The sequence below is a fragment of the Eleutherodactylus coqui genome, chromosome 4 (genome assembly GCF_035609145.1).
Source record: "Eleutherodactylus coqui strain aEleCoq1 chromosome 4, aEleCoq1.hap1, whole genome shotgun sequence".
NCBI lineage: Eukaryota > Metazoa > Chordata > Amphibia > Anura > Eleutherodactylidae > Eleutherodactylus > Eleutherodactylus coqui.
Window position 1 is genome coordinate 119,499,671 of NC_089840.1, and position 27,849 is coordinate 119,527,519.

The window sequence follows — 27,849 nt, forward strand, 5'->3', positions numbered from 1 at the left end:
ATTACACAAGAAGAAATCAGAGTGCCCAAACATGGCAGAGTTTCACCCCGCCAAGGACCTCGGCCCACATTTCTACCCTAGTCAGTCAGTGTATTTGTGCCAGGCAGGTAAAACAGCACAATGGGAAGCAATTACAGTGCCCAAACATGGCAGGCTTTCACTCCGCCGAGGACATAGGCCTCTGCACACGCCCTCAGCAAATGTGGGCATAAAACAGACACCGATACTAGTACAGCTGTGAACGTCTCATTTAATTAGTTGCGGTTGCTTTCATCACTCCAAAGACTGGATGAACCAGGAAGAAGTTCCACGGGCCAAACCTGGCACAGTTGCATTTCCCCCAGGACTTCGGCCTCTGCCCACACCCTCAGCAATCATGGGCATAAAGCAGACTCCGATGCTAGTACAGCTGTGAACGTCTCATTAATGCAGTAACGCTCCTTTTGTTTGGCCCAAACCAGTGTCTCAGATAACTGTGGTAACATGAGAGGAAATACATGTTGCCCAGTGCTGATCCCCTGACCCCAAACAGGAGGAGGAGGTGACATAACAAGGCCAAGAAACCATGACCGAGGTAGGACCCGCTATAGTCTGTGTGGGAAGCACGTGAGCGGGCCCAGGGTCAAGCTCAGTCCCAGCCTCCACCTTGCGTGACCCAAGGTGCCCTGAGTTACATAGCAATGGGAAATCCATGTGTCCCCACACAATTCATTCTGTGTAGGTGTCAGATAGCTCAACACCGCAAGGGGAAGTCTTTGATTTCCTTGGGCTCGCCTATGCTGTCAGTGCACAAAGATGGTATTACAAAGGAAGAAATCAGAGTGCCCAAACATGGGAGAGTTTCACCCTGCCAAGGACCTAGGCCTCGGCCCACATTTCTGCCCTAGTCAGTCAGTGTATTTGTTTCAGATAGGTAAAACACCGCGATGGGAAGTCTTTGTGCACCCACAGTATAGGCAGACCCCAGTAACATTTCTGCAACAAAGGTTTAGGCAGACCCCAGTAACATTTCTGCAACAAAGGTTTAGGCAGACCCCAGTAACATTTCTGCAACAAAGGTATAGGCAGACCCCAGTAACATTTCTGTAGCAGAAGTATAGGCAGACCCCTGTAACATTCCTGTAGCAAAGGTATAGGCAGACCCCAGTAATATTTCTGTAGCAGAAGTATAGGCAGACCCCAGTAACATTCCTGTAGTAAAAGTATAAACAGACCACAGTAACATTTCTGTAGCAAAAGTATAGGCAGACCCCAGTAACATTTCTGTAGCAGAAGTATAGGCAGACCCCTGTAACATTCCTGTAGCAAAGGTATAGGCAGACCCCAGTACCATTTCTGTAGCAGAAGTATAGACAGACCCCAGTAACATTCCTGTAGTAAAAGTATAAACGGACCACAGTAACATTTCTGTAGCAGAAGTATAGGCAGACCTCAGTAACATTCCTGTAGTAAAAGTATAGGCGGACCCCATTAACACTTCTGTAGCAAAAGTATAGGCAGACCCCTGTAACATTTCTGTAGCAGAAGTATAGGCAGACCCCTGTAACATTTCTGCAGCAAGAGTATAGGCGAACCCCTGAAATATTGGTGTACCATGAGTGTAGGCGAAGGCTGGAAAAATAGTTAGATAACAGTATAGGCAGGGCAGAAAAATTGGTGTACCAAGAGTACAAGTGTACCCCTGAAAAATTGCTCAACCGCGAGGGCAGGTGAAATCCATAAACATTTTTTTAAAGATACAGCTCGCTGTTGCTTAATTTGTAACAGAGCCTGGAGGGAGCGCTGTGAAAAAAATAGGTTTCTGTTAACGTATCAATACTTTTGAAACTTTTAAAAATTATAAGCAGAGCCTTTTGGGCTGCAGAAAAATTGGCAGTTCAGCGTGATGACATGCTGTTTTAGGAGGAGGAGTAGGTGGAGGAGGAGTAATAATATCCGAGAGTGATTGACAAAGCTAATTCCTCCTTTTTGCCGGTGATAGACAATGCTTTTTTTCTCCAGTTGCAGCGAAAAGAATCATTAGGTTCCGCTGCTCTCCGCTGGTGGAGAAGAGAATTCAGGGGAAATCCAGCCTTTGTTTATCTTTATGAGTGTAAGCATGTCGGCACTGGCAGTTGACAGGTTGGCACACTTATCCGTGATGATTCCCCCAGCTGCACTAAACACCCTCTCTGACAAAACGTTAGCGGCAGGGCAGGCCAGCACCTCCAGGGCGTACAGCGCAAGTTCATGCCACGTGTCCAGCTTTGACACCCAATAGTTGTATGGAGCAGAGGCATCACGGAGGATGGTGGTGCGATCGGCTATGTACTCCCACACCATCTTTTTACAGTGCTCCCTCTGATTCAGCCTTAACTGGGGAGTGGTGACGGAGTCTTGCTGGGGAGCCATAAAGCTGGCAAAGGCCTTGGACAGTGTTCCCCTGCCTGCGCTGAACATGCTCCCTGATTCTGCGCCTCCCCTGCTATTTGGCCCCCCGGAACTGCGCCCTCTGCCGCTAGTGCTGTCAGATGGGAAGTTTACCATCAGTGTGTCCACCAGGGCTCTGTGGTATTGCATCACTTTCGTACCCCTTTCCTCTTCGGGAATGAGAGGGGAAAGGTTCGAGAAGGATGTACACCCAGTAATCTGTGTTGGCCAGAATGCGTCTAATGCGAGGGTTACGAGAAAAGCAGTCTAACATGAAGTCAGCCATGTGTGCCAGGGTACCAGTACTCAACACATCGCTGTCCTCACTAGGAAAATGACTTTCAGGAGCCTCCTCCTCTTCAGCCCATACACGGTGAACAGATGAGAGGCAAGCAGCATGGGTACCCTCTGCAGTGTGCCCAGCTGTCTCTTCCCCCTACTCCTCCTACTCCCCCTCCTCCAAAATGCGCTGAGATATAGGCATGAGGGTAGTCTGGCTATCAAGCGACATACTGCTATCCCTCGTCTCTTGTTCCGACCACAAAGTGTCGGCCTTTATGCTTTGCAGCGCACTTCTCAGCAGGCAAAGCAGCGGGATGGTAATGATTGCCGCATCGCCGCTCACCATCTGGGTAGACTCCTCAAAGTTTCCGAGGACCTGGCAGATATCTGCCATCCATTCCCACTCCTCAGTAAAGAATTGGGGAGGTTGACTACTACTACGCCGCCCATGCCGCAGCTGGTATTCCACTATTGCTCTGCGCTGCTCGTACAGCCTGGCCAACATGTGCAGCGTAGAATTCCAGCGTGTGGGCACGTCGCACAGCAGTCGGTGCTCTGGCAGCTGAAACCGATGTTGCAGGGTCCTCAGGGTGGCAGCATCCATGGTGGACTTGCGGAAATGTGCGCAGATGCGGCGCACCTTGCCGAGCAGGTCAGACAAGTGGGGGTAGTTTTTCAAAAACCGCTGAACCATCAGATTGAAGATGTGGGCCAGGCATGGCACGTGTGTGAGGCTGCCAAGCTGCAAAGCTGCCACCAGGTTATGGCCGTTGTCACACACGACCATGCCCGGTTGGAGACTCAGCGGCGAAAGCCACAGGTCAGTTTGCTGGCGACATGCTCACACTTCTTAATTGAGAGGTAGAGGTGGCGGAGGAGGAGGAAGGGGAGGGTTTGGAGGAGGTGGCATAAAACGCTGCAGATACCAGCACCGAGGTAGGACCCGCTATTCTGGGTGTGGCTAGGACGTGAGCGGTCCCAGGCTCTGACTCGGTCCCAGCCTCCACCAAAGTCACCCAATGTGCCGTCAGGGAGATATAGTGGCTCTGCCCACCAGTACTTGTCCACGTGTCTGTGGTTAAGTGGACCTTCCCAGTAACCGCATGGTGAGGGCACAATTTATGTTGTGGGAGACGTGTTGGTGTAGGGCTGGGACGGCACACCGGGAAAAATAGTGGCGACTGGGGACTGAATACCGCCGCCACCATCATGTTTTTGAAAGCTTCCGTTTCCACAAGCCTGTATGGCAGCATCTCCAGGCTGATTAATTTGGCAATGTGCACGTTTAAAGGTTGTGCATGCGGGTGGGTGGCGGTGTATTTGCACCTTCGCTCCAACACTTGTGTTAGCGACAGCAGAACGTTGCACTGAGAGACATTGCTGGATGGAGTGGCGGACGGTGGAGGTGAGGGTGTGGGTGCAGGCCGGGAGGCGCTCATGCCTGTGTCCTGGGAAGGTGATTGGATCTGTGTGGCAGGTTGAGGCACAGGGGAAGAGGCAGTGGTGTGACCCGAAGGCGGTGAATGGCCTTCGTCCCACCTTGTAGGGTGCTTGGCCATCTTATGTCTGCGCATGCTGGTGGTGGTGAGGCTGGTAGTGGTGGCTCCCCGGCTGATCTTGGTGCGACACAGGTTGCACACCACTGTTCATCGGTCGACCGCGCTCTCACTAAAAAACATCCACACCTTTCAACACCTAGCCCTCTGCACGGAAGGTTGCCGCGAGGTGGTGCTTTGGAAAACAGTTGGAGGATTCTTTGCTCTGGCCCTGCCTCTCCTCCTGGCCACCCCACTGCCTCTTCCAACCTGTCCTGCTGCTGCACTTGCCTCCCCCTCTGAAGCCCTGTCCTCAGTAGGCTTAGCAAACCAGGTGGGGTCAGTCACCTCATCGTCCAACTGCTCTTCCTCCGAATCCTCTGTGCGCTCCTCCCTCGGACTTACTGCCCTTACTACTACCTCACTGACAGACAACTTTGTCTCATCATCATCATCCTCACACACAAAAGCTCTTGAGACAGTTGTCAGAAGTCCCCAGCCTCATCACCCGGACTCTGGGAACTTTGCAAAGGTTGGGCATCGGTCACGACAAACTCCTCAGGTGAGAGAGGAACCATTTTTCCCCACTCATGGCAGGGACCAGAGAACAGTTCCTGGGAGTCTGCCTGCTCATCAGAATATGTCATTTTCATGGAGTGAGGAGGCTGGGAGGAAGGAGGAGCAGCAGCAAGAGGATTCAGAGTTGCAGTCCCTAGGCCAGGAGTAGTGGACCGCGTAGAAGACTGGGTGGTCGATACATTGCTGGACGTATTTTCTGCCATCCATGACAGGACCTGCTCAAACTGCTCTGTTTGTAATAAAGATCTACCATGCGGACCCATAAATTGTGATATGAAGCTGGCGACCCCAGAAACTTGCCTCACTCCTAATCCCGCAGCAGCCAGCTGTGATTCACCTGGACCAGGAACTCGACCTGTGCCCACACCCTCACTTGAACGTTAGCGTCCACGTCTTCGACTTTAACCCCTACTCCTCATCATGGCGGATTAAGAATTGAGCAGGGCCCAAATAAATTACTCCACTGCACAGCACTGACAACTGTGGCTTAATTCACCGCACACAGAGACTTGTAGATAGCGGAGGCTCCATGCTGTGACTTGAAAAAATTAACCCGCTGTCTTGCGCTAATACCTAGGGGTAATTTACTGCTCACAGAGACTTGTAGATAATAGAGGCTGTATGGAGTGGGAGAAGACTCTAAAGCCAGTGGATAGTGCTGGTAACTGCGGCTATCTCAACCCCACCAAGGAGAGGGTATTGTGAGACGGTCTGCACAGCGGCAGAGCTGAAATACTTTGCAGTGACCCAGGTAATATTACAGTACTGTTTAGCGGTGAGACCTCTGCCTAATGCACTGCAGACACAGAACAGTATAAATGAAGTAGTTCGCAGCAGGCTAGGAATTATTTGAGTGCAGTTTCACGGTGAGAGCTGGTTGTACAGCACTGCAGTCTGTGAAAACTATTACTGAAAGGCTGGGAACAGGCCTAGATGCGTAATACACAAATGAATGCACTACAACTCGCAGCAAGCCACAAGTATAATGCACACGGTCAGAAATAGCCCTAAGAAGGACCGTCCGTTGGGGTTCTTGAAGACAGGATCCTACTCTAATGCTTTCCCTATATCAGCAGCAGCTCTTTCCCTAAACTCTGTATAATACACTGCAGACTGAGAACGCTATAGATGAAATGGCCTGCACAGCCCGAGATGAAAAAAAAAAAAATGATGCACTACTGCTCCCAGCCAGCCACAACAGTAATGCACACGGTCAGATGTAGCCCTAAGAAGGACCGTTGGGGTTCTTGAAGACAGGACCTACGCTAACACTATCCCTGAATGAGCAGCAGCACTTTCCCTAACCTCTGCCAGCGTGTGTCTGAGGCGATCTGCGGGCGGAACCACTTTAAGTACTCGGCGATCGTCTGAGCGGCCCAGCCAGTCACTACTGTGAGGTGGGATAGGGCTGGCACGTCACAGCAGGAAGTGGTAATGCCTTCCCCGCATGTCTATTGGCTAGAAAATGGCGCTAAACATGCGGGGAAGGAAATGCAGTTGACTCGAGTACCGTGTGGTGTTCAACTCGAGTAACGAGCATCTCGAGTACCCTAATGCTCGAACGAGCATCAAGCTCGGACGAGTGTGCTCGCTCATCTGTAATCTTTACCTACATGAAAAGTAAGGCTCTGGCAGAAATGCAGTCTACCATTTTGACATACTACTATGATACTGAGTCAGCAGCAACACAGCAGTTGTGCCTAACGGTGTATCTACTAGTGGTACAGATGGAAACAATGACCCAAAGATTCCTCTGTTACAGGAAAATGTCAGATAAAAAGTGGGGGTTCTGTTACGAATTTTGCCTGAACAGCATGAAAAGACAAAATCACTTATTACCTATTTATCCCCTGAATATGAACAAATATAAATGGTATAACCAACAATAATTCAGAAAGTACAAAAATGTTTAAAAATGCAAATGGTAATGATAAAAATGGTAAAAATGCTAATCCAAGTTAAGCCATTTCCAGTTAGGTGTATTATGGCTGCATTTGTTCGCATCCATAAAAGGGGTTTATTGACCCAAACTTAGAACATCATAGTGATGATAGGGATCAACTAGAGATGAGCGAGCGCACTTGTCTGAGCTTGATGCTCGTTCGGGTATTAGGGTGTTCGAGATGCTCGTTACTCGAGACGAGCACCACGCGGCACTCGACTCCATTACATTTCCTTCCCTGAGAAATTTGCGCCCTTTTCTGGCCAATAAAAACACAGGGAAGGCATTAAAACTTCCTCCTGTGACGTTCCAGCCCCATTCCACCCCCCTGCAGTGAGTGGCTGGCGAGATCAAGTGACCCCCGAGTATTTAAATCAGCCCCGCCCGTGGCTCGCCACAGACACAGGCTAAGAGAGATCAGGGACAGTGCTGCTGATGCTGCTATAGGGACAGTGTTAGCGTCTTCAAGAACCACAACGGCCCTTCTTAGGGCCACAGCTCACCTAGTGCATTACTGTTGTGGCTGCTGTGAGCAGTTTTGCACACATTTTTTTTTTAATGTATATCGGGTGTGCAGGCTGTAGCGTTCTCAGGCTGCAGTCTGTACTTCAGTTTAGGGGCACTATTGGTCAGGCAGGGACAGTGGTAGTGTAGAATCGTGTCTAAAAGTACCCCAACAGTTCTTCTTAGGGCAACCTGCGACCGTGTGCATTTAACGCCGTGGTTGCTGGGAGTTGTAGTACCTCTGCATTGCACAGCCTTGCCTGCGAGCAGCCTTCATTTACAAATATTTTTCTGTCCGCACTTCGCGTAGCCTCACTGCAGTGTGCCTCTAAGTGTACGCCAAGAAACCGCACATTTTCTACAACGCTCTGTTATACGTGTGCTGTCTCAGACGTTCACGGTCTGCCAGACACCCATAGATTGAAAGTGCAATACACACTGCCTAGCCTCAGCCTGCATTGCAGAGTAAAATAAGGAGATTTAAACAAAAATTCCTTTTTACAGCTAACGGTTACCCAGTGCATTTGCCTGCGTGGCCTGTGGGACTTCACGTCCATCCAAACTGCATAGTTCACAGCCTAGCCTGCGTGCAGCCTTCCTTATAATTTATCTCTGGCTTCATTTAGCGTTATATTACCGCTGGCAGCCAGCAACTGCGCGGCAATAATTCACAAACATTTTTACACCGCTCTGTCTCTGCTCGATTCTTAATCCAGCATGCTGAGGGGTAGGGGCAGAGGACGTAGATACGGTCGAGGACGCGGAGGCCCAAGTGAGGGTGTGGGCATAGGACGAGTTCCTGGTCCAGGTGAATCGCAGACGACTGCTGCGGGAGTAGGAGAGAGGACAGTTTCTGGGGTCCCCAGCTTCATATCGAAATTTTTGGGTCCACGTCGTAGACCTTTATTAAAAACTGAGCAGTGTGAGCAGGTCCTGTTGTGGATGGCAGAAAGTGCATCCAGCAATCTATCGACCACCCAGTCTTCTACACCGTCCACTGCTGCAACTCTGAATCCTCTGGCTGCTGCTCCTCCTTCCTCCCAGCCTCCTCACTCCATGAAAATGACACATTCTGAGGAGCAGGCAGACTCCCAGGAACTGTTCTCGGGCCCCTGCCCAGATTGTGCAGCAATGGTTCCTCTCCCACCGGAGGAGTTTGTCGTGACAAGCACAGGCGGGCAGGGCCACTATATCTCCCTGACGGCACATTGGGTGAATTTAGTGGAGGCTGGGACCGAGTCAGAGCCTGGGACCGCTCATGTACTACCCACCCCCAGAGCCACCACCACCAGCCTCACCACCACCAGCATGCGCAGGCATATGATGGCCAAGCACCCCACAAGGTGGGACGAAGGCCGTTCACCGCCTCCGGTTTGCACCACTGCCTCTCCCCCTGTGCCCCAACCTGCCACTGAGATCCAATCCCCCTCTCAGGACACAGGCATGACCGTCTCCTGGCCTGGACCCACACCCTCACCTCCGCTGTCCTCGGCCCCATCCAGCAATGTCTCTCAACGCAGAGTCCATCTGTTGCTAAGAGAATTGTTGGAGCGAAAGCGCAAATACGCCGCCACGCACCCGCACGCTCAAGCTTTAAATGTCCACATAGCCAAATTGATCAGCTTAGAGATGCTCCCCTACAGGCTGGTGGAAACTGAGGCGTTCAAAAACATGATGGCGGCGGCAGCCCCGCGCTACTCTGTCCCCTGTCGCCACTATTTTTCACGGTGTGCTGTCCCAGCCCTGCACGACCACGTCTCACGCAACAACGTACGCGCCCTCACCAACTCGGTTACTGCCAAGGTCCACTTTACAACGGACACGTGGACAAGCACAGGTGGGCAGGGCCACTATATCTCCCTGACGGCACATTGGGTGAATTTAGTGGAGACTGGGACCGAGTCAGAGCCTGGGACCGCTCATGTACTACCCACCCCCAGAATTGCGGGCCCCAGATCGGTGCTGGTATCCGCAGCGGTGTATGCCACCTCCACTAAACCTTCCTCCTCCTCCTCCTCCACCTCCAACGCAACCTCTACCTCACAATCAAGACTTGTCACGAGCAGCACGTCGCCAGCAGTCGGTGTCGCGCGGCGCGGCAGCACAGCAGTGGGCAAGCGTCAGCAGGCCGTTCTGAAACTACTCAGCTTAAGAGAGAAGAGGCACATGGCCCATGAACTGTTGCACAGTCTGACAGAGCAGACCAACCGCTGGCTTTCGCCGCTGAGGCTCCAACCGGGCATGGTCGTGTGTGACAACGGCCGTAACCTTGTGGCGGCTCTGCAGCTTGGCAGCCTCACGCACGTGCCATGCCTGGCCCACGTCTTAAATTTCGTGGTTCAGCGGTTTCTGAAAGGTTACCCACACTTGTCAGACCTCCTCGGCAAGGTGCGCTGGGTCAGCGCACATTTCCGCAAGTCCAACACGGATGCTGGCACCCTGCGCACCCTGCAACATCGGTTTATTCTGCCAGTGCACCGACTGCTTTGCGACATGCCCACACGGTGGAACTCTATGCTTCACATGATGTCCCAGCTGTATGAGCAGCGTAGAGCTATAGTGGAATACCAACTCCAACATGGGCGACGAAGTGGGAGTCAGCCTCCTCAATTCTTTACAGAGGAGTGGGCCTGGATGGCAGATATCTGCCAGGTCCTTGGAAACTTTGAGGAGTCCACCCTGATGGTTAGCGGCGATGCTGCAATCATTAGCGTCACCATTCCCCTGCTATGCATGTTGAGAAGTTCTCTGTAAAGCATAAAGGCTGATGCTTTGCGGGCTGAAACGGAGGCAGGGGAAGACAGTATGTCGCTGGATAGTCAGAGCACCCTCAAGTCTATATCTCAGCGCGTGGAGGAGGAGGAGGGGGAGGAGCCTGAGGAGGAAGAGACAGCTGGGCCCACTGCAGAGGGTACCCATGCTGCATGCCTATCATCCACTCAGCATGTATGGCCTGAGGAGGAGGAGGAGAAGGAGGATACTCAAAGTGATCTTCCTAGTGAGGACAGCAATATGTTGCGTACAGGTACCCTGGCACACATGGCTGACTTTATGTTAGCATGCCTTTCTCTTGACCATTGTGTTAGACACATTCTGGCCACTACGGATTACTGGGCTTCCCATCTGACAGCGCTAGTGGAAGAAGGCGCAGTTCTGAGGGCCACATAGAAGGGGAGGCGCGGAGATCAGGCAGCATGTTCAGCGCAGGCAGGGGAACACTCTCCAAGGCCTTTGCCAGCTTTATGGCTTCCCAGCAAGACTGTCTCTCACCTCCCCAGTCCAGGCTGAGTCAGAGAGAGCACTGTAAGTAGATGGTGAGGGAGTACGCAGCCGATCATACCACCGTCCTCCCTGACGCCTCTGCTCCGTACAACTACTGGGTGTCAAAGCTGGACACGTGGCCCGAACTCGCGCTGTATGCCCTGGAGGTGTTGGCATGCCCTGCGGCTAGCGTCTTGTCAGAGAGGGTGTTTAGTGCAGCTGGGGGAATCATCACGGACAAGCGTACCCACCTGTCAACTGACAGCGCCGACAGGCTTACACTCATAAAGATGAACAAAGCCTGGATTTCCCCAGACTTCTCTTCTCCACCAGCGGACAGCAGCGCTACCTAAAGAACTTTGTCAATCTGTGTATGGTATTCGTCCTCCTCCTCCTCCTCCTGAAACCTCTCGTAATCACAGCGAATGGGCAATTTTTCAGTGGGCCAAAAGGCTCATATAACTTTTCTAAATAATATTTATTTGTTTCAATTCTCATTAACCCGTTCCCGCTGCAGGGCGTAAGTTTACGTCCTGGCAGCAGGGTACTTCCCGCAACAGGACATAAACGTACGTCCTGGAGATAGCGCGGGATCACATATGATCCCGCGCTATCCCGAAGCGGGAGCCAGCTGTCAGACACAGCCGGCGTCCCGCTGCAACAGCGGGGGGGGCATCGGAGATCTAAGTAGATCGCGGCAGGGAAAGAATTCACAGAGGGAGCGGACTCCCTCTGTGTCTCCGGACGGTACTCGCGATGTCATCGCGAGAGCCCAGCCTGTCACCATGGCAACAGGACGCCAGACACTGGCGTCCTGTATTGCCAATGCCTATGATTGCTGTATAAGCGATAAGGTATTGCAGAGCAGTAGCTCTGCCATGCCTTATAACAGCGATCATCAGGGCAGTGGTTAAAGTCCCTCAGAGGGACACAAACAGTGTAAAAAAAGCAAAGATTAAAAAAATGAATTAAAAAAATGGAAAAAAAGAGTAAAAAAAACATTTTTTAATGCTTTTTCTCAGATTAGCATAAAAAAAGGTAAAAAAAATAAAACCCCACATATTTGGTATTGTCGCGTCCGTAACGATGCGTACAATAAGTTGCACATACTTTTGACTGTGCATGGAAAAAAACGCTAAAAAAACACGCTAAAAAACTGAGGCAAAATGCAGATTTTTAGCATTTTGCCTCACTAAAAACGCAATAAAAGTGATCAAAAAAGCTGTATGTACCCCAAAATGGTACCAGTAAAAACTACAGCTCGTCTCGCAAAAAATAAGCTGTCATAGAGCGCCGTACATCAAAAATTAAAAAAGTTACAGGACTTTGAATGCAGCAATTTAGAATAGAAAAAAGATTTCCAAAAAAAAGGGTTTTTATTGCAGAAAAGTGGGAAAACCTAAAAAAAATGTAAGAATTTTGGTATCGTTGTAACCATACCGGTCCGCAGAAAAAATGGAATGTCTCATTTATGCTGCATGATTAACGCTGTAAAAAAAAAAAAATCTATGGCAGAATTGATGCGTTTTCTCTCCCTGCTATTATAAAAAAAAAAAAAAAAAAAGTTTTACAATATAGTCTATGTATCCAAAAGTGGCACCGATAAAAACTACAGTTCGCCACGCAAAAAACAAGCCCTCATTCGGCTGCGTCAACGGAAAAATAAAAAAGTTATGACTTTTGATAAACGGAGAAGAAAATCCGCCAAAAATTGTTGCGTCCTTAAGCCCAAAATAGGCCATGTCATGAAGGGGTTGAAGCATTGAAACTTCCACCAGAACCAATTGTTTCTTAGACTGGGCTGCCTCCAGGCCTAGTTAAAAATTAAGCCACAGTACGCTTAGCGATTAATGGGTTTCACCTGCCCTCTGGGTTGGGCATGGGCAATTTTTCTGGGGTACATTTGTACTGTCGGTACAACAATTTTTCGGGCCCTCGCCTACAATGTAATTCAAGTAATTTTTATAGGCTTCGCCTGCACTCATGGTACACCACTGTGTCTGGGGTTGGCCTACACTTTTGCTACAGAAATGTAACTCTGTTCTGCCTACCTATACTTCTGCCACAGTAATGCTACAGGGGTCTGACTATACTTCAGCAACAGAAATATTACTTCGGTCTGCCAATACTTCTGCTCCTGAAATGTTACCGTGGTTGGTGTATACTGTTACTACTGTAATTTTACTAATACTGGGCTCTGCCCATAATGCTTCAACGGAAATGTTACTGGGGCAGGTCTATACTGCTATAACAGAAATGTAACTAATAGTGGGCTTTGCCCATACTGCTTCTACGTTAATGTTACTGGGGCCTGTCTATACTCCTACTACTGAAATCTTACCAATACTACGCTCTCCCTACACTGCTGCCAGGGAAATGTGAATCTGCTGCTTTGTCCCTACTGCTTCTACGTTACTGTTGCTGGGGCCTGACTATACTCCTACTACTGAAATCTTACCAATACTATGCTCTCCGTACACTGCTGCCAGGGAAATGTGAATCTGCTGCTTTGTCCCTACTGCTTCTACGTTACTGTTGCTGGGGCCTGACTATACTCCTACTACTGAAATCTTACCAATACTATGCTCTCCCTACACTGCTGCCAGGGAAATGTGAATCTGCTGCTTTGTCCCTACTGCTCCTACGTTACTGTTGCTGGGGCCTGACTATACTCCTACTACTGAAATCCTACCAATACTATGCTCTCCCTACACGGCTGCCAGGGAAATGTGAATCTGCTGCTTTGTCCCTACTGCTTCTACGTTACTGTTACTGGGGTCTGTCTATACTGATACTACTGAAATGTTACTGGGGTCTGTGTATACTGCTGCAAATGAAATGTTAGTGGGGTCTGTCCTCACTGCTGCCAATGAAATGTTACAGGGGTTTGTGCATACTCTTACCGCTGAAATGTTACTAATTCTCAGCTCTGCCTATACTGCTGCTACTGCAATGTTACAGGATAGTGGAAACGGAGGCTTCCCAAAGACATGATGGTGGCGAGGCCACGCTACTAGGTTCTACAGGCGGGACAACTGTTCAGCGACGCAGTCACTGGGAAGGTGCATATAACCACGGACACGGGGACAGGACACGTACTGCCTCAAAAACGTTCCCGTCCTCCTCCTCCAACAATGAAAACATTCTTGGCCGAAGCCCACCCGCATTTAATCTGACGTTAGCTCTGCTGTCCAGGGCACTGCAATGGGATATATTTATGTACCGCCGGTGGCTTCCTGGGACCCACCCACACTGTCGGTCCACACGGAGTTGTAACTGCATAAGTCTACTTATAAAGAACCCCAGTCTGACTGGGGCATGCAGTGTGGGCCAAAGCCCACCTGCATTAAATCTGACGTTACCTCAGTTGTGCTGGACACTGCAATGGGATATATTTATGTACCGCCGGTGGCTTCCTGGGACCCACCCATGCTGTCGGTCCACACGGACTTCAGAATAGGGAGTTGTACCTGCCTGTGTCTATTTATAAAAAACCCCAGTCTGACTGGGGCATGCAGTGTGGGCTGAAGCCCACCTGCATTTAATCTGACGTTACCTCAGCTGTGCTGGGCACTGCAATGGGATATATTTATGTACCGCCGGTGGGTTCCAGGGAGCCACCCATGCTGTCGGTCCACAGGGACTTCACATAGGGGATTTGTACCTGCCTGTGTCTATGTATTAAAAACCCCAGTCACGCTGGGGCATGCAGTGTGGGCCGAAGCCCACCTGCATTCAATCTGACGTTACCTCGGCTGTGCTGGGCAATGCAATTGGATTTATTTATGTACCGGCGGTGGCTTCCTGGGACCCACCCATGCTGTCGGTCCACACTGAGTTGTAACTGCATGTGTCTACTTATAAAGAACCCCAGTCTGACTGGGGCATGCAGTGTGGGCCGAAGCCAAACTGCATTAAACTGACGTTACCTCAGCTGTGCTGGGCACTGCAATGGGATATATTTATGTACCGCCGGTAGCTTCCTGGGACCCACCCATGCTGTCGGTCCCCATGGACTTCAGAACAGGGAGTTTTACCTGCCTGTGTCTACTTATAAAAAACCCCAGTCTGACTGGGGCATGAAGTGTGGTCTGAAGCCCACCTGCATTTAATCTGATGTCACCTCAGCTGTGCTGGGCACTGCAATGGGATATATTTATGTACCGTCGGTGGGTTCCAGGGAGCCACCCATGCTGTGGGTGCACACGGAATTCCCATTACGGAGTTGTACCTGCCTGTGACTATTTATAAAAAGCCCCGGTCAGACTGAGACATGCAGTGTGGGCCGAAGCCCACCTGTATTTAATCTGACGTTAGCTCTACTATCCATGGCACTGCATTGGGACAAACTACAGGAGCAATACAGCGCTAATGAGACGTGCACAGCTACGCTAGCAGAGGAGTCCGCTGTAGGCCCGCGATTGCTGAGGGTTTGTGCAGAGGCCTATGTCCTGGGTGCAGTGAAAGTCCGCTTCCTGCCTAGGATTGCTGAAGCTGTGGGCCGAGGCCTATATCGTGGGCGTGGTGCAAGTCTGCCATGTTTGGCCGCTCAGATCAATTTTTTTGTTCATGTCTTGGGCTTCATAGGACCCACCTATGCTGTTGGTGCAAACTTAGTTCCCATCGCGGTGTTTGACCTGTCTGGCACAAAGACACTGACTGACTTGGGTAGAGGGCAGAGCGCTGACGGCTTTCCCCTTGCAGTGTGGATTGAGATATGCAACACCTTGACAGAATGAATAATGTGTGGCACATGGATTCCCCATTGCTATGCCCACGTTTGCAGCTCCTGACGGAGGTGGCACAGGATTGGATGTCTCATTGCTTCTGTACAGCATTGTGGGCTATCGCCCCGCCCCTTTTAAAGAGGGTCACTGCCTGACCCTGCCAACCCTCTGCAGTGTGTGCTTCCGGTTCCTCCTCATGGCTGACGCACTTATACATTGACATGAGGGTGGTGTGGCTGTGAGGCCAGCATGTAGCATGAGGGCAGCTGAAGGCTGCGCAGGGACACTTTGGTGTGTGCTGTGGACACTGGGTCGTGCGGGGGGGTTGGGCAGCATGTAACCCAGGAGAAGAGGCAGGGCTGTGTCCCGCAGGCAGTGCTTGAGCTTAATTGGAGGTAGTGTGGTGCTTAGCTAAGGTGTGGCTCACTAATGAGGGTTTGTCCAAAGTAAAAATTGTTAGGGGGGGGCCACTCTTGCCACTATTGTGGCTGAATAGTGGGACCTGGGAACCTGAAATACAGCCCAGCATGTTGCCCCTCGCCTGTCTTATCTGTTTCTGTGTTGTTTCCATCACTTTCTTGCAGATTTTCACCAATGAAAACCTTAACAGAGCATGACTGATATACAAAAAAGCTCGAGTCGCCCATTGACTTCAATGGGGTTCGTTACTCGAAACGAACCCTCGAGCATCGCGGAAAGTTCGACTCGAGCAACAAGCACCCGAGCATTTTGGTGCTCGCTCATCTCTAGGATCAACCCTATTCTCATATGCACAAGGAAAGATTAGAAGCAATGGGATGTAACTGAATGGGAGGAGACACAGATTAGTTATTAGAAAAAAATGTTTTGACAGCGAGGTGTAAGCAGGATCCACAGCAGGTATGTTTCCGCTGTAGGAAGTCAGGCGGCAGCAGAGACAGGTGATAGTAAAGCAGGGTAGTTTATTGCCAAACTCTCAGTCATAAACAAATACAGGCTTTCTCCAGCAATATAATGTCCATAAGGCACCCAAAATAACAGTCTTTGTAATCTGATGCAGGAATTCTCACCCAACCCTTTCCTCAGGGTTTTTCTTCCCTCAGCTCTCCAGGTTCTCTTCACCCAGCTTTCCAGGGACTCTGCACACAGTCTGTCCTCTCTCTGGTCTGGCTGAACACACTCTGCAACAATCTCTCTCTTACTGAGCTTTTCCTGCTCCTTTTTCAATTATGTTTCAGCTGTGTTCCAGGTTCAGGTACTTCCTGGACTGAAATATACATGTGACCCAGACAGCCCTGGTCTCATGCAAACTCCGGAGTTATATTCTGGAGTTTAGTAATCTCCGTGGTATATACGCACCATCCAGGACTTTACCCCTTACTTCACTACAGAGGGTAATCAATGAGCGTAAGAAGTTTCCATGGAAGGTGATGAGTTCTCCTTCAATGGAAGACTTCAAACAGAGACTGGACATACATCTGTCTGGGATGATTTAGTGAATCCTGCACTGAGCAGGGGTGGGACCTGATGACCCTGGAGGTCACTTCCAACTCTACCATTTTATGATTCCATGCTCTAAATGCAGGTCAGTAAGGGCCTTTTTTACATGGAATGAATATTGTTGAGATTCTCGTGTTCCAGTGAGAATACCCAGGATCGTTCAGTGTAAATGCTGCCAGCAACTGAACAACAAACAATTATTAGTTCACTTATTGTTCATTGTTCAGTTTGGGCAAGTACAAAAATCAAACACCAATTGGCCTGTATAAATAGGCAAACACAAACCTATGAATGACTGACTGTTTAACGTGTATATGGCGGGCGGGTAGAAGAGATCTCTGGCCTGCTCCACCTCCTTAATTGCCTGAAAATTGTCCCATGTCAAAGGTTCCTACACCCTGTGGTCAGGCTAGGACACACGTCCATATTACAGATGCGGAAATGCAGCCGTAATACACTAGTTTGAAACCAGCCTTAGTCTGAGTGCACTATCAAAATAGTTAATGGTGTAATTTGATTAGAAACCAATGTGATTGCAATTTTACGTTTTAACAGAGTTTTTTAGTGTTGAATGACATATTTGCCTAACTATGCAGCAATAGAGTCCAATATAACTAAAAACAAATTTAACTTGTTAACAGAATAGAAAAATTGAGGTTGAGATCCAGTCGTGATTCAGTGATTTTACCAGAAATCGTGATGATTGAAATAATAGTTGATTTAGTTTAAAATAAGTCAACAGCACTTTGATATTTTATATTCAATCATTTTTTTTTATATATTTATACTTAGAAAGTCTTTAAAATGTCAACATTTTAAATAGAAAAAAATCTTGACCAGAGTGGTCTGGATTAATTCTTAATATGTAATGAATGAGAGATCAAAAAGCTTACTTTTCTATTAAACAAATTTATGTTCCCTTAACTGCAACTAAATTTAATTCAAGGTATGCTACGTGAAGAAATGCTTTTAAAGTTCATTACTACTAAAAAAAAAAACATTAGGCGTATGAAAACTAACATTCAGATCAGTCAGTGCCCTGGTGCTATCCTGGAACTAATGGACCTTTGATTATAAACCCCCACTGTGTAATAAAACTAGAAAGTCAATGCCTCTTGCTATTGATAACAAATGTACAGAAATTGCTAAATGCACAGTCTAGTATAGTATATTAAAACATAGTCTAACATAGTATATTTACTGTACAAATTCAACACAATAAAATGTTTATTTTTTAGGTTGGCTGAATTAACCATTTTATGAAAAAAAAATGAATAAACGCGTTTAAGCATTTTTTAATAGTGTTTTTTACAATCATTTTGAAGGCATTTTGTATTTTTGGCATTTTCCATGCATGTTTTTTTTTCTGGAAATTTGAAGTACTATATAGAAGCCTATGGAAAAGGCACCTAAAACTAATGCCATACAACAAAATGCTATGTAAGAACACTACAAAAAACCTTCACTTTCCTTTAATAAAATGAATGCTATAAGGATGCCAACTGCATGGGAATGTATACTGACTGTATATTTTTTTATGGATCTGCTTGAGAGATTAAAAAATAAAAAAGTACATGTTAAGATATAATATTTATTTTTAAATAACACACTGATATACCCATTCATACTTCTCCTCTAGGCTAGATATGTTTAGATATTTGTGTCATGAAATAACTAGCTTTTCAACGTAACATGAGTTTGTGATACTCTGTCACGAGATGTCTATCTTATGTGTGTCTATTCCGCCCATTAAGTAGTATGTCACAAAATTACATTGTATTAGTTTCATGAGAATTTGCAACCCTTAACTAAATTAGAGCTAAGGTAAGGGTGGACACATCTGTGCTCCCAAAATGTTTTTGTCAGGATGTGCTGCTGGGATCTGTTGTACTATGTACTCCTAGCAGCACAGCTACGGGTGCTTGAGGGTTAATTGAGCTGGCTGGGTGTGGTACTTCCTGCTAGCCAATCTCCTGGGTCTGTGCACACATATAAACCCAGCTCCTGGTCAGTCTTTGGCTGGGTCCCAGGGTGAGCAGTAATGTTACTTCTGTGTTCTGTAACTTGTTATCAGTCATGTTAAGCTTGTTCCAACTCTGATCTGTGTTTGCAAGTAGGACTATTGTGTCTCTCTACTTCCAGTGTGTTAGTTGGTGGATCCCTGACACAGTCCCCTATGTTAGCTCTGTGGCTGACTGTCTATCCCCCCTGGTATGAGGACACATAGACTTGCTGTGAGTTTCATCTGTGTTCATGTGAGCTCTGGGTATAGTCCGTGCCGGTAGAGTCCGTGCCCTGGTTGTCTGTCCTGTTGCAAGCTTGCTGTGTCATCTGTGACCTGCTGGTTCATGTCCATTTGTACGTTTATTTCCTGCTAGTTTTCTGTCAGCTTGCTGTGTGCCCTGTGCTCTGTCCTGTTCCTTATGCAAGCTTGCTGTGTGATCTGTGTCTTGCTAGTTCATGTCTATTTGTATGTTTAAATTCTGTCAGCTTGGTGTTAGCTTGCTGTATGACCTGCGATCTGTGTCCTGTTCTGTTGCAGCGCTCTGTGTGAACTGTGTCCGGATCTGCTGGACTCCTGGTTAGTGTAGGGACTAGCGATATAACCAGGAGCCGTTAAGGGGCCCGCTAGCTTTCATGTTTTGTACAAAATGTCAACTAATACCTGGTATTTATATTCAGCTTATCATCTGTTACTAGTGTTTGCATTGTGGTTACTGTATGCTGTGTATTCTGGCTCTGTGTGTCCTATTGTTCTGTCCCTGTTATGTGGCATGAGTATGTCTCATGTTCTGTGGCGTGGCGCCTAGGATCAGCTAGGGACCAGATCCGAAGACCGCTTGGCTGCCCTTTATTGGGGCGAATTCCCCGCTTAGGTAGGGCCCCGTCATCCTCCTGTGTAGCACAGGGTCAGTTGCCTGAAACCCGTGTGAATACCGTGTGCAATCAGTGTGTGTCCATCCCACTCCCTCTTGGGTACGATCGTGTGGGCCCTGTGCTTAGTTTGCCCGCACGATCGTAACAGTTTTAATCTGTTTTTGCATTTTCTTAGATTGTGACATAATGTGTTTAGCAAGTTTTAACTCACAACAGGGTTCAGCAATTTTCTTCACAACTCTCAAATGCTTTGAACTAATAAATGATGGAGAAAGCACATTGATTATTATTTGGGAGCAGATCAACATGAACCAACAGGTTTCTTTTATAATTTAATGGGGATTAGGTAGTTCACAGGGTTGTACAAATACCTGAATTTAGACTGGGATTTATACAGTAGGTTAAAAGAGTAGAAGCAAAGGAGACACAGTGAAACAATATAGTTTCTCCAAAGGCATACAAGCCATCAGAGCCGCTTATGCAGCTGCAATGGGAACCTTGGAAATAGAGAGTCCAGTCATAGTTATACCCCTGGAAGCACTGTAATGTTGGACAACAAGGTGGGAGGGTTATTTCATGCAGGGGCATATGTATCATTATGGCAGATCGTGCAGCTGTTAAGGGGCCCATAGAGAAAGGGGGGGCAAGCAATATTTGGTCTCACTTTCGTTTCTACTAAGTGGCTGGAATCACTCAAGGACCAAGCCCTTCTGTCCCAGGAGCAAAAAACTATCACTTCAGTAAGGGACCCATTTTTATCATTACTATGGGGCCCCTTGTCTTCTATGTTTGCCACTGAGATCAAAGGCTCAGCAGGGGCAAGGTTTATGTCAAGTCTCAGACTTCAATTATCTCAAGTAACATGGACTACGTAAAAGGGTAGTACACAGAATAGCCTGCAGGGGACTGTAAAAAAGCATTATTATACTAGAAATGAGAGAGAACACCTGTGGATGTGACAGGAAGTAAAATGAAAGTAACAGTTCCTGCAGCACTCGGGTGAAAGTTGGCTGAAAGCCAGAGTGAAAGGCTGCAGAGGCAGCATCAGCACCTAGAAGCCTGAGGTCTGGAGTGGACCAGACTAGACACCCCGGGAGGTGAATAGTGATAGGGACCCTGGGGATTGTGAACCGTGAAATAATGTGATGTTCCAGTATGTGTTTGCTATGTATGAAATAAAACTGGTGGAAAGCCAGAATTTGAAGTCATTCGGTGGTCCTGAGTCTTTATGCATGTGATGCTAAACATCCTGAATGTAGAAGATGGCAATCCCAGAGAGCGAGTAAGTTAAACCTAATAAAATGTAAGTTATTTCTTTTGTCATGACTATTGGCATACAAGAATTTTATATTTTGTCAGTTATTAGAAAAATCAGTTTTTTGACAGATTTTAGCTCTCAAAAACGTCCACTTGCAAATCATCAATATACTAACTAATCAATAAATAGCCATTACAGATGAGTTGCAGATTCAAGTAATCTCAGTACCTATTGTTTACAAACTTGAATAGCTCCGGAAGACTCTTTGTTTTTATATAGCACTTAGATCTTGATGTTCGAAGTTTTAACTTTCAGTTCCACCTGGCAGTTGAACAGCGGATGTGACTGCTTTGTAAGTTGTTATTTTCTTATTTATTCATACTATAGTAAACTATGAGCTTCTCAGCAAGCTGCATATTTCGAGTGTCACAATGACATATACAATTCTGTCATGGATATAAAGGGTATCAGAAAGCAAAGCTTCCCTTACGAATTGCTCTTCTTTCTTTACTAGCTTTGAGGTAATTAGAAACATGGAAGACTGATGGCAGAAAATGACAAGGTCCATCTAGTCTGCCCGTATGTTATTCCATTTTTATTTCTCTCTTAGGCTAGATCTATGCTTATTCCAGACATTCTTGAATTCACTTACTGTTGATTTTCCAACCACTACTATGCCAGTACCCTACCATCAAGGTTACATGGCCAGACTCTAGCTTTATTATTTTGCATCTTATCTTTGACTTTAGAAGGGGGATTTAGACAGCTATCTCCAGATTCTGAGTTAGGAGCTATTTGAGCAATAGAAAAGCTATTTTTGCCTTCTGCATAGAACAAATTTGACACTTTTTGTGGGAGAATTAGAAATAGCAGATTAAGCTATCCATGTGGGGTTATATCATCTATACCATTCCCCACAATATAGGATACAGATATATCACCTTATTATTGAACCTACCATAATCTGGTTTGCTGCCAAAATATCTCCCTTCTCCCTTTATCTATAGGGGTGGGTAGTTATCTATCTATTTATTTAATCTTTTGGTAAACATCACTTTTCAATTTATTTATAATCAAACTACGGTTTCTGATGAATTGCATCATCTGCAACAAAATGCATTGAACCATGAACCGCATATCATTTAATAGTATGCATCTCCTATGCGTCTATTGGGATGACCACCAATTTTGCACACCTAGGTTATCTTCCAAATTAGTGTGCTCTAAAGTCATCTGAACCGTGAACCGCATATCATTTAATAACAATCACAGAAAATGGCCGTTACTTACTGACTGAGGAGTGCATATAGATGCATCCTCCTCTCACCATGCAGGTAGCTGACTACCGAATGGAGGAGCGCATAACACCTGTGCGGGACACCGATAATAACAGCCACTCACACTGCCTCTTGATAATGAGGGGGGGTGGCTGCTTGGTGTATACTCCCACACAGAGTGGATACAGGGTGCCAGACCATTCTGATATATGTAGTTCACCATGCAGACTAGCAACCTATTAATGACGCCATGATAATTCGGCGGGTTGCCCTGCATATCCATCAGTGAACCACATTGGTACTGCCACCATGGGCTCCTCCTGGAGTCTTAAAGCCACACTGCATGTAAATGATAGATAATAGATGCAAGGCATTGGTTGGATGTTGGCCAAGATAACATGAGCCCACTTACCACTTCACGGTTCCTTGCATTGTAGTGGGTCCCTACACTAATATAAATGCATCACAGAAGGGGAAATAAATAAATAAAAACAATCACAGAAAATGGCCGTTACTTACTGAGTGAGGAGTGCATATAGATGCATCCTCTCACCATGCAGGTAGCTGACTACCAAATGGAGGAGCAAATATCCAAGCAGCCACCCCCGTCATTATCAGGAGGCAGTGTGAGTGGCTGTCTTCTCGGTGTCCTGCACAGGTGTTATTGGCTCCTCCATTTGGTAGTCAGCTACCTGCATGGTGAGAGGAGGATGCATCTATATGCACTCCTCAGTCAGTAAGTAACGGCCATTTTCTGTGATTGTTTTTAATTTTTTATTTCCCCTTCTGTGATGCATATCATTTAATAGTACGCATCTCCTATGCGTCTATTGAGATGTCTACCAATTTTAAACACCTAGGTTATCTTCCAAATTAGTGTGCTCTAAAGCCCGTTCCTTATTATTACTGTTTCTGGGAAATTGGTACACAAGAGTGCATCGTTCGCCATATGTAGGGGTGATTACAAGTTCGTGTGACCCCCAATTTCCCCAGTTATTACCACACCTTTATCCACACAATTTTTATTGTGGTGTGGCAGTACGTTGTGTGTGTGTCTTGAGCCCTATAAAAATAATTTTTAATATTCTATTTAATAAAAGTTGAGTTTTTAGTTACGTCTATTCTGCGAAGGGTTTGTTTTTATATAGCACTTAGATCTTGATGTTCGAAGTTTTAACTTTCAGTTCCAACTGGCAGTTGAACAGCGGATGTGACTGCTTTGTAAGTAGAGATGAGCGAGCACCAAAATGCTCGGGTGCTCATTACTCGAGTCAAACTTTCAGTGATGCTCGAGAGTTCGTTTCGAGTAACGAACCCCATTTGAAGTCAATGGGCGACTTGAGCATTTTTGTATATGACTGGTGCTCCGCTAAGGTTTTCATTTGTGAAAATCTTAGCAAATCACCAAAGTCATGTAAAAAACACAGAAATGGATAGGGCAGGCGAGGAGCAACATGCAGGGCTGCATTTCGGGCTCTGAGGTCTCACTATTAAGCCACAATAGTGGCAAGAGTGAGACCCCCCACCCCCCCGCACTGTCAGCATGACGATCGTTCTCCTCTGCCACAGCTGTAACAGCTGTGGCAGAGAAGAACAATGTTAGCCCATTGAATTTAATGGAGCCGGCAATACAGCCGGCTCCATTGAAAGCAATGGGCTGCCGGAGAGCGCGGGATGAATTTTCGGGAAGGGCTTAAAAATATAAGCCCTTACCTGAAAAAGAAAGATTTTAGTGTAAAAAGGAATAAAAATGCAGGCATTCTCTTCAATGGAGCCGCTGCTGCTGCCGGCGACTCCATTGAAGACAATGGTCCGCTGGCACACCTGAATTCTTTTTCAGGGAAGGACTTTACATATAAGCCATTCCCTGGAAATGAATTAAAAGTGATTTAAAAAACAAAAAAAATAGATACTCACCTCCCTTCAGCTGCCGGGGCACAGCCGCGTGTTCTCCTGCTGTCCCCTGCACTGTGGTGCTGAACTGCTGTCATTCAGCTGAGAGCTGCGCTGAGCCAATCAGAGGCAACACTCACTCACCCATTCATGAATTCCTGAATGGGTGTGAGTGAGATCTGCCTCTGAATGGCTCAGCACTGAGCCAATCAGGGGCATGTCTGACTCACACCCCCTTCACACCCACTGCAGGCCAGCCGCGCTGAACTCCGTCTGCCGGGACAAGGTGAGTATATATATATTTTTTATTTTTACACATTTCTGGATGAATTTCAGGGAAGGGCTTATATATTTAAGCCCTTCCCGACAATTCATCCCGCGATCGCCGGCAGCCCATTGCTTTCAATGGAGCCGACTGTATTGCCGGCTCCATTGAATTCAATGGGCTAACATCGTTCTGCCGGGACAAGGTGAGTATATATTTTTTTTATTTTTACACATTTCTGGATGAATTGCAGGGAAGGGCTTATATATTTAAGCCTTTCCCGACAATTCATCCCGCGATCGCCGGCAGCCCATTGCTTTCAATAGAGCTGGCTGTATTGCGGGCTCCATTGAATTCAATGGTCAGTGCTCGTTTAATCGAGACGAGTACCGCGTGGTGCTCGTCTCGAGTAACGAGCATCTCGAGCACCCTAATACTCGAACGAGCATCAAGCTCGGACGAGTATGCTCGCTCATCTCTATTTGTAAGTTGTTATTTTCTTATTTATTCATACTATCGTAAACTATGAGGTTCTGAGCAAGCTGCATATTTCGAGTGTCACAATGACATATACAATTCTGTCATGGATATAAAGGGTATCAGAAAGCAAAGCTTCACTTACGAATTGCTTTTCTTTCTTTACTAGCTTTGACGTAATTACAAACATGGTAGACTGATGGCAGAAAAATGACAAGGTCCATCTAGTCTGCCCGTATGTTATTCCATTTTTATTTCTCTCTTAGGATAGATCTATGCTTATTCCAGACATTCGTGAATCTACTTACTGTTGATTTGCCAACTAACTAGAAGTTATCTCCAAGCATCTAATACTCTTGCAGTAAAATTATATTTTCTGACATTTCTTTCGATCTTCCCCTTAACTAATTTCAGATTATGTTCCCTTGATCTTGTCTATAGTTCCCTAATAGTGATGAGCGAACGTGTTCGTCCTAACTTGATATCCGTGCGGATATTAGGGTGTTCGGGATGTTCGTTATTCGTAACGAACACCATGCGGTGTTCGGGTTACTTTCACTTCCTTCCCTGAGACGTTAGCGCGCTTTTCTGGCCAATTGAAAGACAGGGAAGGCATTACAACTTCCTCCTGTGTTGTTCCAGCCCTATACCACCCCCCTGCTGTGAGTGGCTGGCGAGATCAGGTGTCCGCCTAATATAAAAGTCGGCCCCTCCCGCGGCTCGCCTCAGATGCCTTGTGAGTTAGATGAGGGACAGTGCTGTTTGTACCGGAGCTGCTGTAGGGAAAGAATTGGTAGTTAGTGTAGGCTTCAAGACCCCCAAAGGTCCTTATTAGGGCCACTGATAGCTGTGTGTTGGCTGCTGTTAGCAGTGGCAATTTTTTTTTTTTCTCAAAATCGCCTCTGCAGAGCGTTGCACCCGGCATTAGGGACAGAAGTGTTGCATAGGCAGGGAGAGTGTTAGGAGTGAGTGTAGCCTTCAAGAACCTCAACGGTCCTTTCTAGGGCCATATTTAACCATGTGCAGTACTGTGCTGGCTGCTGTTAGCTGTGCTGCATATTTTTTTTCTTCTCAAAATCGCCTCTGCAGAGCATTGCACCCTCCATTGATACTGCAGGGAAAGAATTGTATAGGCAGGGCCACAACACAGTTATTATTCATTGAATATACGCAGTGCGGCCTTTTGCTTGTAAAACAAGTGAAAAAAATTCTATTTGACCTGCCTCTGTCCGTCCTAAGGGCTGTGGACACGTGTCGGCTGCGTGTGCAACGTTTAAAAATCAGACGCACCCAGCTACGTTTTACTCCTGGCTTCGCCATTTGCTTTCCTTAATTTGGAAAAAAAATACCTGCTCTGCCAGAGTTATAATAACTCTGCTACCCTCAAGTTCTGTGCCACATTAGCAGGGCCACAGCACAGTTATTAAACTTCTCATGTTCATTGAATATACGCAGTGCTGCCTTTTGGTGGAAAAAAACTGAAAAAAATTATATTTGTTCCACCTCTGTCCGTCCTAAGGGCGGTGGACACGTGTCGGCTGCGTGTGCAACGTTTAAAAATCAGACGCACCCAGCTACGTTTTACTCCTGGCTTCGCCATTTGCTTTCCTTAATTGGGAAAAAAATACCTGCTCTGCCAGAGTTATAATAACTCTGCTACCCTCAAGTTCTGTGCCACATTAGCAGGGCCACAGCACAGTTATTAAACTTAGATTATTCATTCACTAGAGGCAGTGGGGCCTTTCGTTTTCAAAAAAGGGAAAAAATTATATTTGGCCTGCAGTCTTGCTCCAATTTATTTCCTGCCTGTGAAATCAAATCACTGGTAATACAGCATGCTGAGGGGTAGGGGTAGGCCTAGAGGATGTGGACGCGGCCGAGGACGCGGAGGGCCAAGTCAGGGTGTGGGCACAGGCCAAACTCCTGATCCAGGTGTATCGCAGCCGACTGCGGCGCGATTAGTAGAGAGGCACGTTTCTGGCGTCCCGACAGTCATCGCACAATTCATGGGTCCACGCGGGAGACGGTTATTAGAAAATGAGCAGTGTGAGCAGGTCCTGTCCTGGATGGCAGAAAGTGCTTCGAGCAACCTATCGTCCAACCGCAGTTCTGCGCCGTCCACTGCTGCAAATCAGAATCCTCTGTCTGCTGCTCCTCCTTCCTCCCAGCCTCCTCACTCCACTACAATGACACCTGCTCAGCTGCGTGAAGACTCCCAGGAACTGTTCTCTGGCCCCTGCTCAGATTGGGCAGCAGTGGTTCCTCTCCCACCAGAGGAGTTTATCGTCACTGATGCCCAACCATTGCAAAGTTCCCGGGGTCCGGGGGATGAGGCTGGGGACTTCCGCAAACTGTCTCAAGAACTTTCTGTGGGTGAGCAGGACGATGACGATGAGACACAGTTGTCTTGCAGTCAAGTAGTAGTGAGGGCAGTAAGTGCGAGGGAGGAGCGCACAGAGGATTCGGAGGAAGAGCAGCAGGACGATGAGGTGACTCACCCCACCTGGTTTGCAACGCCTACTCAGGACAGGTCTTCAGATGGGGAGGCAGGGGCAGCAGCAGGGCAGGTTGCAAGAGGCAGTGCGGTGTCCAGGGGTAGAGGCAGGGCCAGACCGAATAATCCACCAACTGTTTCCCAAAGCGCACCCTCGCGCCATGCCACCCTGCAGAGGCCGAGGTGCTCTAAGGTCTGGGAGTTTTTCACAGAGACGCCTGACGACCGACGAGCAGTGGTGTGCAACCTTTGTCGCGCAAAGCTCAGCCGGGGAGCCAACACCAACAGCCTCAGCACCACCAGCATGCGCAGACATATGATGGCCAAGCACCCCACAAGGTGGGACGAAGGCCGTTCACCACCTCCGGTTTGCACCGCTGCCTCTCCCCCTGTGCCCCAACCTGACACTGCTATCCAACCCCCCTCTCAGGACACAGGCACTACCGCCTCATGGCCTGCACCCACACCCTCACCTCCGCTGTCCTCGGACCCATCCACCAGTGTAGTTCAGCGCACCGTCCAGCCGTCGCTTGCGCAAGTGTTTGAGCGCAAGCGCAAGTACGCCGCCACGCACCCGCACGCTCAAGCGT